Source organism: Impatiens glandulifera, chromosome 1 (genome assembly GCF_907164915.1).
Source record: "Impatiens glandulifera chromosome 1, dImpGla2.1, whole genome shotgun sequence".
Classification (NCBI taxonomy): domain Eukaryota; kingdom Viridiplantae; phylum Streptophyta; class Magnoliopsida; order Ericales; family Balsaminaceae; genus Impatiens; species Impatiens glandulifera.
This window is the reverse complement of record NC_061862.1, coordinates 46989338-47008356: the sequence shown is the minus strand read 5'-3', so window position 1 is coordinate 47008356 and position 19019 is coordinate 46989338.

The window sequence follows — 19019 nt, the reverse complement described above, 5'->3', positions numbered from 1 at the left end:
AAATATGGGAAAGAGATGAGTTGGTTTGATCGAAGTGAGAGTAATCTTATATTAACCACTCAAAATTTCACAAAATGAACCCTATATATTAATTTAATAAAAATGTATTAATTAATCAATAACTTTTTTAAGTACTCCATGCAATATTATTATGAAAGAAAAATTGTTGCAGCAATCAACTCCTTAAACTACAAGAAAAGTCATTTATTCAATTAGTGTTTTAATGATTATACCTTATTTGCTACAAATAATTTTATATTGTTTGGTTAATAATAAAAAAAAATAACACAGAAAATCGTGAACAACCATTTCGTCAAAAAATTTATATTCGTTTAAATCAACTTCGTAAAATAAATCAAACTTAATAAACTAAATCTCATAACTTATATTTATCTCGAATCTTGACTATGTGAGCAACGAAAATATTAGATTTGACTAGAGTTCCCTTTTTAGCTTTGTCGGTTAAAAATAATTTCTCAACTACATGAGTAGCCACCTAATTTTATCCACAAAAATAGGAAAATTAAATTTAGTGCATGAATACTATAAAATCAAAGATTCTTTTAAATAAGCCCGGTACTTGGATACACGTGAGAAATAATATTGATGTTATGTCTCATATGCCCGTCAAATTAACAGGCTTTACTATGTATGTCTTGACCATTTCTCATAAATATTTTTACACATTTTATTTTCAAAATCTTATCCGGGCTAAGAATCTCTTTATGTCCTATCCTAAGTCTAAGAGGGTCATAGAAAATTAGATATAATTTACATCAACAAAAGTACGTATATAAATGACGTTAAAATCTTTATTCTTTAGTTCTATAATCTTAATACTCTATTTTGATAATTTAAGATAAACTTATGTTGCGGAAACATACCCATATCAGTCATTAAGAACGGTTCATTAAGTCGTTCTTTGTATATTCTCTCAATCTTGGGTCTCCTAATTCAGGATCTAGATCAAAATGTCTGATGTGGGTGGAGTTTAGGCCTTCCAACTCTCTATCGATAGCCCTTGAATGTTTTTGAGAGTGAGCAATATTATACCTTTAGTCTAATGAGAGTAACATAATATGTAAGGGCACTTGTAGTAGATGTTCTATTAGGTGTTCTATATCTAAAATAGAAATAAAAACTAAAAATTACAACAAATTTAATCTACATCAGATGGGCTATAATTAAAAAAAATTAGCCCAAATGAACAGTAGTGTTCTATATATAGAACACCAGTTTTCATGTTCTATACTCAAAACTAGGGGCAACATTATTCTCTCTCATCTTTTTTCCACATAGCAGAGAAAACATAGGTTCTTTCTAACATTGTAGGTTCTTTTCTCCTCCAAACGTAAGCTTCAATACTTTCGCTGTAGAGATGAAAAGAGATAGATCCCATTAGCTAAATAATAACTCATATTGTAGTCGTGACCATTAATCGAGTACTTAACTGAATGACCCTCACCTCTTGTTATTTCAGAAAACACATGTGATCGTTCTAGCACATTGATATCATTATGTGATACCGATAACCCAAAGAATACATGCCAAATCCATAAATCATAAAATGCTACAACTTCTAAGATAAGTGTAGGTTCTTGACAATGACCTATGAACATACCTTTCCAAGCAGTTGGACAATTTTTCCACCTCCAACGCATACAATCGATACTACCCAACATTCCTGGAAAGCCACGAGCTTCACCGACTTGAAGCAATTTTGCAATGCCATCCGAGTTTGCTTTCGTAGATACTCCATACCAAATATATCAATGATTGCATCAACAAAGTGCCTCACACTTTTATCGGTTGTTCTTTCTCCAATCCGTATGTACTCATCCATGAAATCAGCCATTACCCTATACGCCAATATCCGGAGTGCCGCAGTTGTTTTTTGAAGAGATGACAAACCTAATTTTCCAGTAGCATTTCTTTTTTGTTGAAAGTATGGATCATGTACTTCCACTGTCGAGTGAATCCGCGTGAATAATTCACGTCTCATTCGGAATCTCCTACGAAATATTTGATCTGGAAAAACTAGCGGTGTAGTAAAATAATCATTGAGTAAGCATTGATGCCCTTGCAAAGTGTCACGATCAATATATGTACGTGATTGTCGGGAGTTTTCACCTTGTGCCTCGAGTTTTTCTCTTTCACGTTTGAAGGCTAGAATTTGAATCATAGCATCGTCATCATCGCATCCGTACAAATAATCTTTCAAAAAATTATTGTTGCCACTCATTGTGTAGGATAAAGCTTAAAGTGTGGTGAAGAATGAATGAACAAAAACTTTATTTATAGTTGGATTTCGAAATATGACCTCTAGAAAATAGCTGTTGGAATTTGAATTTAAAATTTGAATCTCAATTTTTTTTTTTTATAGAAGATGCCAATGAAATATAGGCGTTGAATTTGAATTTGAAATTGAAATATAGGTGTTAGATTTGAATTTGAAATATAGGCGTTGGAATATAGCCGTTTGAATTTTAAAAACTAGTTACAAGTTGTTTTTTAATTTTGCAAAAAATAAATATTTTAATGTTATAGGTATATAGATAGAAATGTTGTAGTAGAGTATTTTGAATTGAGATGTTATAAAATAGATATATGTATTTTTTAATATTATTTTAGTTATAAAATTTAGCACTTCTAGTACAAGTGCCTTAAGATATCTATATGGAATGGGAACCTAGTCCTAATACCAATTTACTATTTGACCTATCAATGAAATAATAAATGATATTTCTACTTTTACACAAATATATCCCCATATTTATTATAGATGTTTAAATAAGTCCATAATTTTTATATTTTAATATATCACTTTAATTGGGCTTTAATCTTTATATGATAACAATTATTAAATAATACTAGCAGGATTTTCGTACGATGCAAACGGACAAATATATTAGCTAAATAATTAAGACATAAAATTAAAAAAAAAATTGAAATTTTATAAAAAAAAAATAAAGTGAATCACACTATATAATATATTAATGATTGATATATTAAATAGTTAATTTTTTTTATCAAATACAATAAACATCAATTTTTATCTTAATTAAATTTTGTTATATAAAAAATTAACATATTTAAGTTCCATTTTTTTTTATTTATATCTTTACACATGAATTATAAAAAATTAATAATCATTTGAATTTTATTACATAAAATTTATCATTATATTGTGTTTTAATATTGTGTTTTGAAATTAATTTTATAGTATCATAATTGTTAGGCACGGTATATATTAAATATATATAAGTTTGAAATTTTTTAATATTATTCTTTCATTTATTCCATTTTTTTAATATTGTGTGAAGTTATTTATTCTCATATTTATTATAATTTTTTTATAGAACTTTTTTTTATAGAAATATTCTTTTAGATACAAATGAAATAAATTATTACAAATATGGTCATTTTATTCAAAATTTTAGTTTTTTCGTTCTATTAATTTAATTAATTTTTCCCATTTTTTTAACGTAAATTATCACTTTATCTTAAATAGGTAAAAAAAATATTTTAGCAAAATATGTTTGTATTTTTTTTCTTTTAACATAATTATTTCAACTTCTAATTTATTCTCTCAAAAATTTTAGAAACGGTTTATTATCAATCAAAACTCAAAATATTAATTAAAATATATGTGAAATATCTATTAAAAAATAATACTGAACCATTACATAAATTTTATAGTATCAATATTGTTCTTTCATTTATTCCATTTTTTTTAATATTGTGTGGAGTCATCTAATCTCATATTTATTATATTTTTTATAGAAATATTTTTTAAATATAATTGAAATAAATTATTACAAATATGGTCATTTTATTCAAAACTTTAATTTTTTCGTTCTATTAATTTAATTTAATTTTTTAATTTGTTTAACATAAATTATTACTTTATCTTAAACAGGCAAAAACAATATTTTAGCAAAAATATGTTTGTGTTTTTTCTCTTTTTATCATAATTATTTCAGTTTCTTCTTTATTCTCCCACAAATTTCGAAACAGTTTATTATCCATCAAAAGTCAAAATATTAATTAAAATATATGTAAAATATCTATTAAAAAATAATACTGAACCATTACATAAATTTTATAGTATCAATATTGTTCTTTCATTTATTCCATTTTTTTAATATTGTGTGGAATCATCTAATCTCATATTTTTTATAGAAATATTTTTTTTAATATAATTGAAATAAATTAATATAAATATGGTCATTTTATTCAAAACTTTAGTTTTTTCATTCTATTAATTTAATTTAATTTTTTCATTTGTTTAACAAAAATTATTACTTTATCTTAAATAGGCAAAAACAATATTTTAGCAAAAATATGTTTGTGTTCTTTCTCTTTTGATCATAATTAATTCAGTTTCTAGTTTATTCTCTCACAAATTTCAAAACAGTTTATTATCCATCAAAAGTCAAAATATTAATTAAAATATATGTAAAATATCTATTAAAAAATAATATTGAACCATTACATAAATTTTATAGTATTAATATTGTGTGACGTCATTTAATCTCATATTTATTATAATTTTTTTTAAATACAATTGAAATAAATTATTACAAATATGGTCATTTTATTTAAAATTTTAGTTTTTTTTCTATTAAATTAATTTAATTTTCCTATTTTTTTAACGTAAATTATCACTCTATCTTAAATAGGCAAAATATTTTAGCAAAATATGTTTGTGTTTTTTTCTTTTGATCGTAATTATTTCAACTTCTACTTTATTCTCTAAAAAAATTTAGAAACAGTTTATTATCAATCAAAAGTCAAAATAGTAATTAAAATATATGTAAAATATTTATTAAAAAGTAATATTGAACCATCTTTTTTATGTCAACACCATAAATATCATACTTCAAAACTACATATACTTATACTTAAATATTATTATATATATAATTTTTTTGTTTAAACAATAACATTAATTATTATTTTAATTAAAATAATAATAATTCAAATTTATAATATTTGTGTAAAAAATATATATTTATAATAATATTATAAATTAAAACAATATATATTTATCAATGATTTAAAACATGTGAAAATATAAAGTTAAATATATTTTATATAATTTGAATATATATATATATATATATAATATATTTTTTATATTTTTTATATAATTAAAATAATAATATTATTTATTAAAATATAATTTTATTATAAAATATCTTATTATGCTGTGATATGAAATAATAATAAATAATGAAATAAAGAAATTTAAATTTTTTTTTTAAATTTACTAAGGCAAAGAATTTTCGACTTTCTCTTGATTTCAAATCCTCGTCTTCTTTCACTCCCTATTTTTCTTCAAATTAAGTTCAAATCTTTTCTTCTAAGTCCTCCATAATAAAATTTATTTTAATATATAAAATAGGTTTCAAATAAATATGATAAATTTAACAAACGGCGATAATTAAATTCAAAATAAATCACATTATTATTAATATAATAGGAATATATTAAATAGGATAATCAAGAAAAATATTATAAAATAATGTGAATAATAAATAAATTAATTAAATGTTATAATAAATAATAATAATATTTCAAAAAAATGGAAAATAATAAAAAAAATCTTAGGCTAAGAATATAGATCATATACATTTAAAAAAATATTTTTGTTTTATTAATTAGTCATAAAATTTTACCATTTCTCATATTTTAACCATACTGGATTCAAAAGAAGATTGATGAAATACGTAGGATATTGTTTCAGCTGCCTGAAACGATCGGATTCAAAAGAAGATCGATGAAATGTGTATGACGTTGTTGCAACTTCATGAAACGATCAAATTCCTGAAAAAAAATGCAAAATATTGAACAACAAATATTTGAAACATAACATAATACAAATTTAATTATTAAAAGCATGATATTGATAGAGAAATTGAGAATATTATGGGTAGATATGGAGATATCATTATTCTCTCTTCAATTGAACCTTGTTCATCTAAGATTATTTATAGGAAGAAATTATTTGGGTGAAGAAGATGAAAAATCGGATTGATTTAATATATTGGTTTAATTTTAGTTATATACGTTGATATAATTATTATTTAATGTTAAATTAAATTAATAGATAATTATAATATTAAAATTGAAACTTTTTTTATTCTTACATATTTTTATATTTAATATTTAATGTTAAACGTAATTAATATAGATACTTTTTTTTATAATTAATATAATATTATAACTGAAACTCTTATTATTCTTACCGTTTTTTTTAATATTAATTGAATGTTAAATTTAATTAATATATATAATATTTTAGATGAGAATTATTAGGTTTAGTTTTAAAATAATTAATAAAAAATATTAATATATATATAAAAGTATATATATATATATATTAATATATATATATATATATATAAAAGAATAAGATATATATAGAATAATTAATGATGAAATTTTGTTAATTATGTTAATAATATAATTGATTAAAAATATATATATGGTGAGGGAAAGAAAAATAATTAATATATATATATATATATATATATAAAAAGAGAAAATACTTATGATGATGATCTTTTGGAGGGAGCGTGATTTATAATTCCAACATTTCAAAATAAGTCTTCTTAGATATATTAATGTTAAATTGAATTAATATAGATAATTTTTTTAATTAATATAATATGATAATTGAAACTTTTATTATTCTTACAGTTTTTTATAATTAATATTTAATGTTAAATTTAATTAATATATATAATATTTTTTAGATGAGAATGATTAGGTTTAGTATTTTTTTATTCTGGTAATAATTTTTTTTATAAATAATATAATATGATAATTGAAATTCTTATTATTCTAGCAGTTTTTTATATTTAATATTTAATGTTAAATTCAATTAATATATATAATATTTTAAATAAGAATTATGAAGTTTAATTTTAAATTAATTAATAAAAAAATATTAATATATATATATATAAAAGAGTAACAGACATAAGATATATAATAATTAATGATGAAACTTTCGTTAATAAAATTAATAAAAATAAAAATATAGATATATGGTGAGAGAAAGAAAAACAATTAATTAATAAAGATAAATGAAAAGAGAGAAATATATATATATATATATATATATATATATATATATATATATATATATATATATATATAGATAGATAGATGATGATGATCATTTTGGAGAGAGAGCGTGATTTACACCTCCAATATTTCAAATTAAGCGTCATTAGATATATATAGATATGTACATAACCTTAAGAGCTCAAAATATTGTTATCATTTCTAAATACATATGTATTAATCTCGTCTATCAATTATGTCAACATAGGATTAAAACAATTTTTGTTACATTAATTTGTAACTAAATCTTTAATAGTCATGTATGTCAATACATTAAAATTACATAAATCAAATATGAGGGTGTAGTGTGGATTAACATGTAGTGTGATTTTTAACATTTCTAATACCAAATGATCTTCCTTTATTTCTTATAGAGATTAATCTGAACTTTATAATCTTGATTTTCTTTAAAACTGAATCTTTAATTATTTAGAAATTGAATCCTTAATGTGCACATAAATTTCAAATTATATCTATACAAGATTCACGATCCAAAATTCTACTAAAAGTAATGTATAAAATTTAAATATACATTATCCATATGAATAATATGTTCATGGAAGACCTCGTATATCAAATGTTTATAGAATGGATCCATAATTTAAATGTCCAAATATGCTCCATAAATAAATAAATATTCTGAATTCTTTATTTTTAAAATAGTTCAACTTAGTCAGACTCATATTACTCTTAAAGTAGAAGACTATAAATTATTGTCAAGTAATATTTTTAATGGTCTTTCGATATCATTTATAATTTGTAACCCTAAGATAAAATTTTGATGTCATATTCTTAGTTTGGATGTCACAAAACACCTAATAAATTTTGTCATCATGTTGAAATAATTAGAGTGTATGCATAACACTCTTACAATAATTAATTTTATCAACTAGTAATTAAACTAAAATTACGTGGCACAAATTTTTGATTATTTTGGTATTTAAAAAAATTGAATCAAAATTCAATTTCATTATGTGAGAATGTAATATTTTGTTCTTCAAATCTTATATTATTTGTTTGATTACTATAGTTATCCAAACAAGGATCTTTTAAGTATTTGCCTAACATTATAAATATACTTAATTTCTTAATGCATATATTATACTCTCACTTAAGGAGTCTTTTGTATTTCTTTATCTTCAAGTTTAATCTTGAAGTACCTGTGAGACTAAATTTGTCTATTGATCTTTTAGAAATCTAACAATTAACATTTAAAAAATTTTTAGTCTAATTTATTTTCTTTGGACATAAAGGCTTAACCTTAATTGGACAAACCCAAAAGAATTTAATAGTTGTTTTATTTGAAACTTTATTCCATAAATAGTTGTAGTTCTTAATATTTCTCTCCAAATAATTTCATTATATGGAGATATGTTCTAAATCTTTGTTTTCAAATAAAGAGTATCTGAAATAGTTACTTATTTCCTTATTTTTAATTTGAATTGTCATAGTCTATATCAATGTTTCTTTCACCACAATTGTGTTTTGACAACTAACTCAACAATCAAATTAACAGTATCTAAAATATTTCATTATTTTCTCATCTTTAATTTGAATTATCAATGCCAATGACAATGTTTTTTCACCATTTGATTTTTGACAACTAACTCAACCGTACATCGACACATTTACTTTAGATAATAACACTAATATTTACTATCAACTTTGTTTAAGTGTCGATGTTAATTTACTCTTACAACAAACAAATTTGAAATATGTATTTTTTTACGCACCACTATATACACTAAAAATCTACACACCAATTTATAATATTAAAATAATTATTTTGATTTAAATTTGAATAAATAAAATCAAAATAATTAACCCCATGGCCAAAAACTCAATTAAAAATTTAATTAGATTAATTATTGTGATAATTAAAGCCTAATTAGTTAAGTAAAATGGCCAAAACAAAAATAAAATTATTTGAGATAAATGTTGTACTTATTTTATCTAAAAATGACTTTAGAAAAAATAAAGGGATTGAAATAAATAATTTAAGATGAAATGACCCAAAAATTATTTATTTAACCCTAAAATATACAAAAACAAAAAAAAAATTAGCAAAATATTTGTCATATTTATTTTAATATTTTGTATATTTAAAAATATCAAAATTAAGCCAAAAGGGTGGAAAAAAATCAATTTCAAACATACCCTTAAGCATTTAATATATATATATATACATATATATATATTTGTAAACATTTGTAGCCAAAATAGTGAAATTCGACTACAACAAAGACCAGAGACATCGGATGAGCACTGAATTGTCATTCAACGCTCCCAGACTGGCCGAATAATCCACTGCAAAGGAGGGAACACACGCCCACGCTGCACCCGATCAACTAACGCGGGCGTTAACTTCGTCCATAAAAATGCAACGGAACGCCCTTTTTTGACGGACTACTGATGGAACGCGCTAACGCGCATGAAACGACATCGTTTCAACCACCACCATCGTCTTCATCGCAAAGCCGAAGAAATAAGGATGACGTCTCATCCTTTGATTTCCTAAAGTTAGAATACAACCGATAGTCAACCAAATTGGCTAATTCAAAAGCTAAAATGATCACCCTAATTTGGTGATCATTTCTGCTACATTATAGGGACGATTCATCCCTATTTCGAAAAGTTGGTTCAAGAACAGCTAAAATGCAATTAAAAACTTTTATTTGATTCGCTCCACTTGAAACTTCCACTGACTCAAGAAGGCTATAAATAGACTCCCTCAACACTTTCGAAAAGAAGAGATAACATCTAAAGCCTAAATCAAAAGTAATAAAAAAAATCCGCCATTAAAGCTCAAAGCTTTAGATTTTTCAAATTTTATGTATAAGGCTCTAAAGCTTGGATTAATGCATTCCAAAAAGTTTCCTAAGGTCTAAGGAGTGTTCTCTAATCCTCGGTAAGTTTCCAATCATCCTTTAATTCATACATCTAGTTTGAAATTAAAACTTTTATATTTCAGTTTTCATAATCTTGTATGTTGCCCGGTTCTTGAATTTGATGATTGGAATTCAATCTTGTACTTTATGTGAACGCTAGAACCGATTAATCAGTCTTAATAAGAAAATCCCAATTTAAAATTAAAAAAACGGGTTTATTGTTCTTGGGTTAACCCTTGATGATCACAATACATAAAGCTTTCCAATATGATTATAATGATGTTGGGCGTTTTTTAGACCATATTTGATCCATCACGATCATGTTTGATCAAAATCAAAAATTTTAAATAATTGAAAATTATGAGTTCTTAAATTGGTACAAACGAACTGTCAGTGTTCTTGTTTATGTATTAATCAAGTATATGAGGTATAAAGAAGTTATTGGCTAGCTCATTTCACCTCAAAACAACTTTAAAACAAAAAAACACGATTTTTGGCTACAAACTGTTTTTAACAAATTGATCATCACCAAGGTCGATTGATACCTTAGGGTGATGTTCTAAATATTCCTTGGAGCTTTTTAAAGCTACCCAGACCCTTGGATCGAAGAATCCAAGCCTCCATCAAAATTGCAAAAACTTTAATTATTATATTCTTGAGGACCGAGAAACCTAACATAAGACCGAGAGATCCAAACGATGTTCTTCATCGAGGACCGAGAGTTCTGATCATTGTTCTGCAGTTAGGACTGAAAACTACGACTAATGAGTTTTACGTCCGACTAAATCATCAGACCTAGTACCGAGAACTCTCGAACCTATGATCGATGGAATTCACCCAAGACTGATGGGTCCGACCGAGAGGTCAAACCTATGACCTAGGAATCTCGTCCTCGACCAAAAATTCTTTAATATAAGACCAATTAACATAGCCCAGAGCTAACCTAGGACCGGTGGTTACTACACCCCGACCGATAATCTCAGTCAATGACCGAGAGTCCTTAGCACCTCAATCGAGCCTTTTTAGCCGACAGATAGGTCCAACCAAATGTCCTGAACCCTGACCAATGAAAACGAACCCAAGGCCTAAGACCTCGGTCCTAAGGCCTGTTTGGTTCCCATTTCAAAATCCAAAATTATTTTTGTAATTAGAAAAACCTTTCAAAATATATTTTGGATGTTTCTAAAATATAATTTTGATAAAGACTCATTTGGGATTTATGTTTAAACTCTAATACCTTTAAATGATTGATGTTCTTCGGGTATTTTCCTTCCTAAGCTATCATCAATAATAGGTACGAACATTTAAATAGTTGTTTTTACAATTCTTTAAATAATGAACAAACCTTATGCATGGTTAGAACTATGAGAATAATCGGTAAAAATAAAGCATTATACAACCGATTTTAAAAAATCAAATTTATAAGTAGAGATCGTTTTTAAAATGGGTATAGTGGATAAAGTGCGAAAGTCCTTTCTCGAGTATCACCAAACTATAAACTAAAAGAAACTCTGACAATATATTTGTATACGTATGGCGTTTTTATTTATTTTCAAAAATTAATTGGCGACTTTGTTTTAAATAAATAATCTTTTTAAATTAATTATTTCTAATTAATTTAAACAACGGATTTTCTAAAAAATATCAAATTGTAATTTGATTACTGCAAATCTCCATATTATTTATTGAACCCCAAATTAATTATTTTTAATTAATTTCAAAAGCTATCAGGGAACATTAAAATTTTCTTTTTAAATAATGTTTTATTTTAAAAAGAAGATTCCTGACACGCAACCGAGGTTGAAATTCTTGAGCCTCGAGCTTTTCCGGGACAAAGAGTTTTTCGTAGGTTACAACTACAACTGAAGAAGTGCGTGCGTCTGAGAAGCAAACGATTGGTTAACGCCCGTAATAGGTCAAGATGTCGTTCGTACACGACTCCGTGACTAATTCCTATTAGTTAATAGGTCAAGACGTCGTTCGTACACGATTCTGTGACTAAATCATATTTGTTAATAGGTCGAGATATCGTTCGTACATGATTCTGTCTAAAAAACCTATATATTGATAGGTAGAGACATCATTTGTATATGATTATGTTAGAAACCATATCTATTTATAGTTGCATTAATCGTTTGTACACGGTTTCATCTAAAAACCCTATTTATCAACAGGTCAAGACATTATTTGTATATGGTTCCTATAGAAATCTTATATGTTGATATGTGTGTTAATTGTTCGTACATAATTCCGTCTGAAAATCCTATTTGGAAATAGGCCGAGACATTATGTTAGGATCTAGGTCGCCGCTGGAGGACCGGGGTTGGGCCGGTTAGCGGGTCTCACTCAAAGGGTGGTGATTAATCCTGTTAGAGATTAACACCGGGGTTTCAATACTACACAAACTGTCACAAACCCTTGAACTGAGTTCAAGCGCGGAAGAGGTTTGTTTCAGGTTGAAGCAGCACACTTGTATGATAGGCAGAACCGGTTTTGGATGATATAGGTTTGGAAATTGATGGGTCGGTTTTTATAACCTGGTGATTCAGTTTGGATAGAGTCAAGTAGGTTAGAACGGTGTAGTTAAGTTAGTACAGGTCGGTTAGAAAATAGAGCCGACAGAAAAGAAATAACAAGACAGGTTTTTATGGATGTTCGGAGATAAAACTCCTACGTCACCCTTTCCTCTCGAAACCGCGAGAAGGATATTCACTAAGGAATACAAATACAATCCGATCGAGACTTATTTCCTGCTCGATAACACCCTTACAATTTACACCGAAATTGTAAAATACACACTTCAACTTTAGCACTTATGCCTTCTAGAGAGAGAACACAATTTTATCACTTGTAAGTTAATTGTTCACTATATGCCTTGTAGCGTATTATGTCCCTCTTAAAATCTCTTATATCCCGCCTTTACTCTTCTTCAGCTGCTCCTTTTATAGGTGAAATATGCCAACGGTCATAATTTGCTTTCTTGAATCTGATTGTCTGAGCAAAGGTTCAGTGATTCAGACCCTGCGGTCATCTTTTCAGACCTGGCAGTCAACTCTACAGACTTTGCAGTCTGTTCTTCCGGTGTGTAAGACAAACCTGCTAGGTTTGTCTTTTACTCAATATGGTAACTGTTGGTTAGACAGTTGTCTGTACTTGGAAGATTGCCTTTGATTTATCCTGAAAGTGGAAAGATCCTGTAGGACTGTCTTCTGCAGCCTGCAGATTTTCCTCAGACTTGTATGGATATGGAAATGTTCAGTCTGTTCCTTTGGTATCATTCTCAACAGATACCCGAAGTATCTTCATATGTTGGTCGGTCATTTGACTTAACCGAATGGCTTCCGGTGTGATTGGTTTAACCGGACAGCTTTCGGTTATTCCTTTGCCTTGTGGCTGATCGGCTGTCTGGTGTTTCCGGTTCTTAGTTCTGGCCGATCCTTTCTTTGTGCGGTCATGTTTCGAATGTTCCTGGTCGGTTTACTGTCTTGACCGGTGAATCTTTTTAACCGGTTTATTTGTTTGACCGGTCCGGTTCCTTGTTCCTACATGAAAGGTTTATTTATGTTAAGTTTTGTGAACCAGTCTAATTATATCTAACAATTTCTCCCTTTTTGATTATTTTATTTAAAATTATCAAAACTATGTAAGTTTGCAAATGTAGGCCAGTTCTTTCTTTGACCGGATTTTTGAAACTGACTTGGGAGAATTTTTCGAAAAATTTGGAATAATTTTGAGAAAAATTTTGGAAGGTTTATTATCTTTTATCTTATCAATTTCTCCCTTTTTGATTATTTTATTTAAAATTATCAAAACCATGTAGAGATGCAAGTATAGGCTGATTTCAAAAATAGCTTTATATAGAGAAATAACCGAAAATATTATATAGATACTGAAATAAACATAGTTTAAGAAAAGTGAGCTCCTATTCTGAGTCGGAGAAATTGAAGTCGTCCATCATATCCTTGGTCCGTTTTCTCTTATCCGGTCTTGAGGATGGACCTCCAGCTTGCGGTTGACCAACTATACTGATTGGAACCGTATCGGAGACTCGCTGTCTTATAGAACGCTGCTCTAGTTGCTCTTCATCTTCATCTTCGGCGTGAGTAGCCGGGTCCGGTTGATTTTCAATAACCGTTTCAGTGATCCTTTCCAGCAGCCCGGCTATTTGAGCCTTCTTTGATATTTTCCTTTTCCGTGTCGCCGGAACCGAAGAGGAAGGGGCCGTCGTTTTCTTCTTCTTGTGAGCGGTTGCAAATTCATCAAGTCTTTGTCTTTCATTATTTAACCGCTCTGCATCCGCCGCAGCTTGAGCGGCTATGGACTTTGCCAGTCCCGGATACTTAGCCACTATGAGACGTTCGCGCTCGGCTATTTCCTCTTCAGATAGTCGCGGTGCCTCCTTTGCTCTCCGCGTTTCTTCATCCAGCGCATCTTGTACTTCCTTAGCCGCTCGGGCGTTTGCTTCCTCAACTGCTATATCCGCATTCACCTTGGCCTTGATTAATTAATCTACTTGTGCGGTGAGCGCCTTGAGGTCGGCTTCGAGCTTGTCGTTGCGGTCTTCAAGGCTCGCATTCTTGTTTTCCAGATCGGTGACCCTCTAACCTAGGTCCTCTTCTACCTCTGTGAATCCTTGTTCGGTTTCCCTTTCAAGTCGATCCAAGTCTTCTACTATTCTTGAGGTCTTATCTTCCAAGGCCTTGGTTTGTTGAAGATGTTCGTTGCTTCTAATAGTTTCGTCCCGGTAGTCGGCTTCAATTTTTGAGATCCGGTCATCTGCCTTTACCTGATCATCCCTCGTCTTTTCGGCAAACCGGAGTGCCATGCGCACGGTTTTCTTGATTTTCTCCTCTAATGGGTGAACCGTTGAGTCTGTAAACTCTTGAATAAGGGTCTTGACCCTTTCTTCTGTGACGCCCGGTTCAGAAACCCCATGTTGTTCAGTTTCAAGTTGCCCGGCGAGAGGAGTCCCCGTCCTTTCATCGGTCTCGTTTATGGCCGGATCCGCCCGAGGAGGTGTCGCACCATGATTCTGACCGTCATCGGTCTCAGGAGCTGGAGAGTGCGGTTTTTCTCTTTGTCTGAACACCGCCTCAAGTCGATCGATTTCTTCAGCGAGTTCTCCTTTCGCTATCTCAAGCTTTTCTAACACCAAGAGCTGCAGGTTAGCTATCGGTGTTCCCTCAACGTACCTTTCCTTAAGCTTCAGGATACGTGCGTTTAACTTTTGTAGCCGAGCGCGCGGTCTTACGATGGCGCATCGGTCCAAGGCTTCGTGAAGAGTTTTGGCGTTTGTGAGGCTTAGAGCGGTTTCCTCTATCTCCTTCAGCCTACTGAAGCATTGTTCATCGGTTAGGCCCAGTAGCATGTGCTTGAAGAGTTTGTCGCATCGGTACTCGTGCCATTCCCGGTATAATGCGCCAACCGTTCGAACTCTCAGTTCAACTTCCTCCAGGATTCGGCGCGCTATAATATCGGCCTTCTTCTGGTCGTCTTCAAGGGTAGCCTCCTCATCCTCACTGCTGTCTCCACCGGCTTCGGCGTTCTCAAGACTTGCGCCCGCACCGGTATTATCAGGACTTGTACCCGAATGTTCTTCTTCATTCGGTCCTTTTCTATCGGAAGGATGTTCATCGGTTTTCTGTGACTCGGTTCGGTCAGACGTGGAAGTCGATTCTTCCTCATCCGAGAATACTATCTTCTCCTTGTCCTTGCTTCCGAACTTTTCTTTTGCTAGGGCCGATTTCTTGGTGGCAGGTTTCTTCTTTCGGCCACCTGTGGAACCGGGGGCCGGCTGCTTCCTCTCCAGGAAATGTTTGGATCTTATTAACCTTGTTGATGGGATAATGACACCAGGATCGGTGTTGATGTGATGATGGAGCAAGATTTTTCCAAGAGGGATGGCGTATCCCCATGACCGTGCGGAATCCGGATTCACCATGTCTTTCAAGTTGTGGAATATTTCCTTCGCCCAATTGACTTTCGTACCTTCTATCAAACCGACTAGCATCTCGATCTTGGTCTTGGTGAGGCTGTTGTAATTTCCACCTCTCGCCTGAACCGACTTTGTGAAGATGTCACAAAGCGGTATATACTCCGGTCGTAGTGTCGCTTTCTTACCGGATACTTTCACCAGTTCCTTGGTTGCTGAGAGAATCTGGCAGGCTGCCTCGAACGTTGTTGGTTCTAGATCCAACAAGGCATCTCGGCCGTCTGTTGGAAGGCGTAGGCTCTCCGCAACCGATTCTTCGGTTATCTCGAATTCAGTACCGCTAACAGTCGCGGTGATCTTGTCGCCAGATAGAGTTTCGGTGTTGAAGAATTCTTCAACCGCTTCTCTGTATAGAATAAAGGGACCGCCGAGAAAATACTCAAGTCCGGCTTCGGTTACCCGTTTAATAACTTCCTTTGCTGCAGGCGTGCCCTTTTGTTGGATTTCCTCGAAATCCACCTGAATCATGTGTTTGAACAAAGCCGAGCCTCGACCCATCTTAGATGATTGAGAGGGTTTGAGAAGACAAGAGAATAGCCGCTGAGAGATTTTGAGAGCTTAGAGAGAGAAAGCTGATTCGCGTAGGAGTGAAATGAAATACCCAAGGACTCCTTATATAGGCGCGGTTTGGAAACCCAACCGTCCCATCAACTCTTGGCGGGAGTTTTCCCTCCAACCCAAAGAGGCGGCAAACCGTGGGCGGGAAGCCAAAAGGCGGTAATCCAAACGGCGGTAATCGAGAAGGCGCCAATTCAATGGGCGGTAAACCACGGGGTGGGAAGTTTGAGCGGGAATTTTCGGGCGGGAAATTTCCCTCCAAAATTTTTGGTTTCTACTTTGATGACGCAGTCCCTCTTTGGAACCGTTTGATGAAGTGAGATGTAAACCGCGATGCTGCGGTGCTTTGTCTATCGATATAATTTGTTATTTAGATGAGTGTTTTGAGTTGTTTACAACTCTTGATTAAGCGGTTCTTCTGGGGACCGGATAAGAACGCGGTTACTTTGCAATACTAACCGGTTACTTAGATAGATGTTCTGATTATTATATTGACCCGGTTATTTAGACTGAAATAGAATTATATTGAAGAGGCGTTACAGGATAGAAGCCGAAGGATGGATCGGTGTGAAAATAGATATACATAAGATGGAAAGATATAACTTTAGTAATAACTACCCTAGAAAACCTTTCTTCCACCCCATCCATGTCAAGAATGTTCGAAGGAGATGCCGGTGTGCCCGGTCCAAATTCTGGGCGGTATTTAAGAATAAGCCGGCTGATATGAGGAGCATAACTGAGACCTTTCTTGGTTAGCATCATATTTTTCAGGTTCTGAAAGATGACCGTTGACCAATTGATGGTCGTATTGCTAACAATATGGGTTATTATGTCGTATGTTTTCTTGGAGTAGCGCTGGTTCGGGGATTGACAAATGATAGAGCGAGTCACAATCTCAAGAAGGAGTTGGATATGATGAGTAAGGCGGGTTTTTAACCCATGGTTTTCCACCGGAACATCGGTTCCAGAGAAGAACAGTGCATGGTCGGCTGCCGTACTTTCCGCCTGGGTTGGAAAGTCAGAAAACCCTTCTGTGGGCAAGTTGAACATGTAGGCAAATTCGGCTTCATCAAGCCAGAAAGTATGGTCTCTCACTGTGTTGACGATATAGTTGCCCCTGATGCAAGCGCTTCTGAAGAAGGTCTTAACATCATCAATCAGTATGGGACCGGATTCTTCGAGAAAGGTTCGAAGTCCGTTGTCAATGAGAGATTCAAACATGATCTCCTTTGTTTCTACGTCCCAATGTTCCATACATGATTCGAAGTCGATGCTCAAAAAGTTTCCCAAGGTTCGACTCGGCATGATTCTAACTTTTGCTAAGAGAGAGATAGAGTTCAAGAAATTTCAAGAGAGTTTTGTGTTTTAGGATGTGTTGAGTTGATTAGAGGATGGCCCTTTATATAGGTTTGGTTTTGAAGGGAAAATATTAGCATTGAATGTCAGTTTTGTCTTATTAAGGAAGAGAATATTTATGTTTCCAAAATGCATTGGGAAGGGGTTACTTTTAATTAAATGCGGAGCTCGAGGTGGGATTTGGTTGAAAAGTGACCAAGTTAGTTGGGTATTGATTACTCATGTAGTTGGGCGTTACCTCATTAATTAAATATTACTTTCCATTAATGACCCATGCAACAACAAACTGAGTAGTAACCGATAGAAACCGAAAATGACTTAGGTTAAACCGAAAAGAACATAAATAAAGTCGAAATGATCATAGGGATGTTGGACAAAGATACACCCGGTGCGTGCAGTAAAATGACCGGGTGTAGGAAGGAGTGACCTAATAACCGCTTGAGGTGACCGCACCGTTGGGGTTGTTGCGACGGTTCCTCCTTTTCCAATCCTTCTCAAACCGCTCATAGAAGGAGTCGGTTACTTCCTTGGTTAGCACTTGAGCTTGATTCAGACATTCGCCCGGACAGGTCGGTACGCCAAGCTCAAGAAGCAGGCAGCTCAGTTGGGGAACGAGGCCGACTGTTCGAACGCCAATCATCCAGATTAGAACGTCGAACAGTACCCTTGACCAATTAACCGGTGTCCCGGTGGTGATGGCAGCCATCATGTTGAAGGATGCGGTACAGTAGGTATTTGTCACATCTCTTCCTAAGATGCTTCGACCTATCACGTCATTGAGGAGCTGATATTCAGCCCTCAATAGTGACTTTGTGCCATGGTCATCGACAGGTTGATTAGATCTGGCAAAGGTTAGGGAGATCTCGGCCTTTAAGTCGTCCGGAACATTGAGATCTGTTAAGCCTTGCTTTGGCAGCCCAAAGCACCTCCCAAAGTCATTCTCCGTGAAGTCGGATACTACACCGCCCACCTTTGATTGGATATGGGTGTCAAAGTGCGGTGTGCCTCTGAAAATCCTTGCGTTGTACAAGAATTCTAGAACAGATTCTGGATAGATGACATACTTGTCATCCAGGAAGTATTGAAGACTT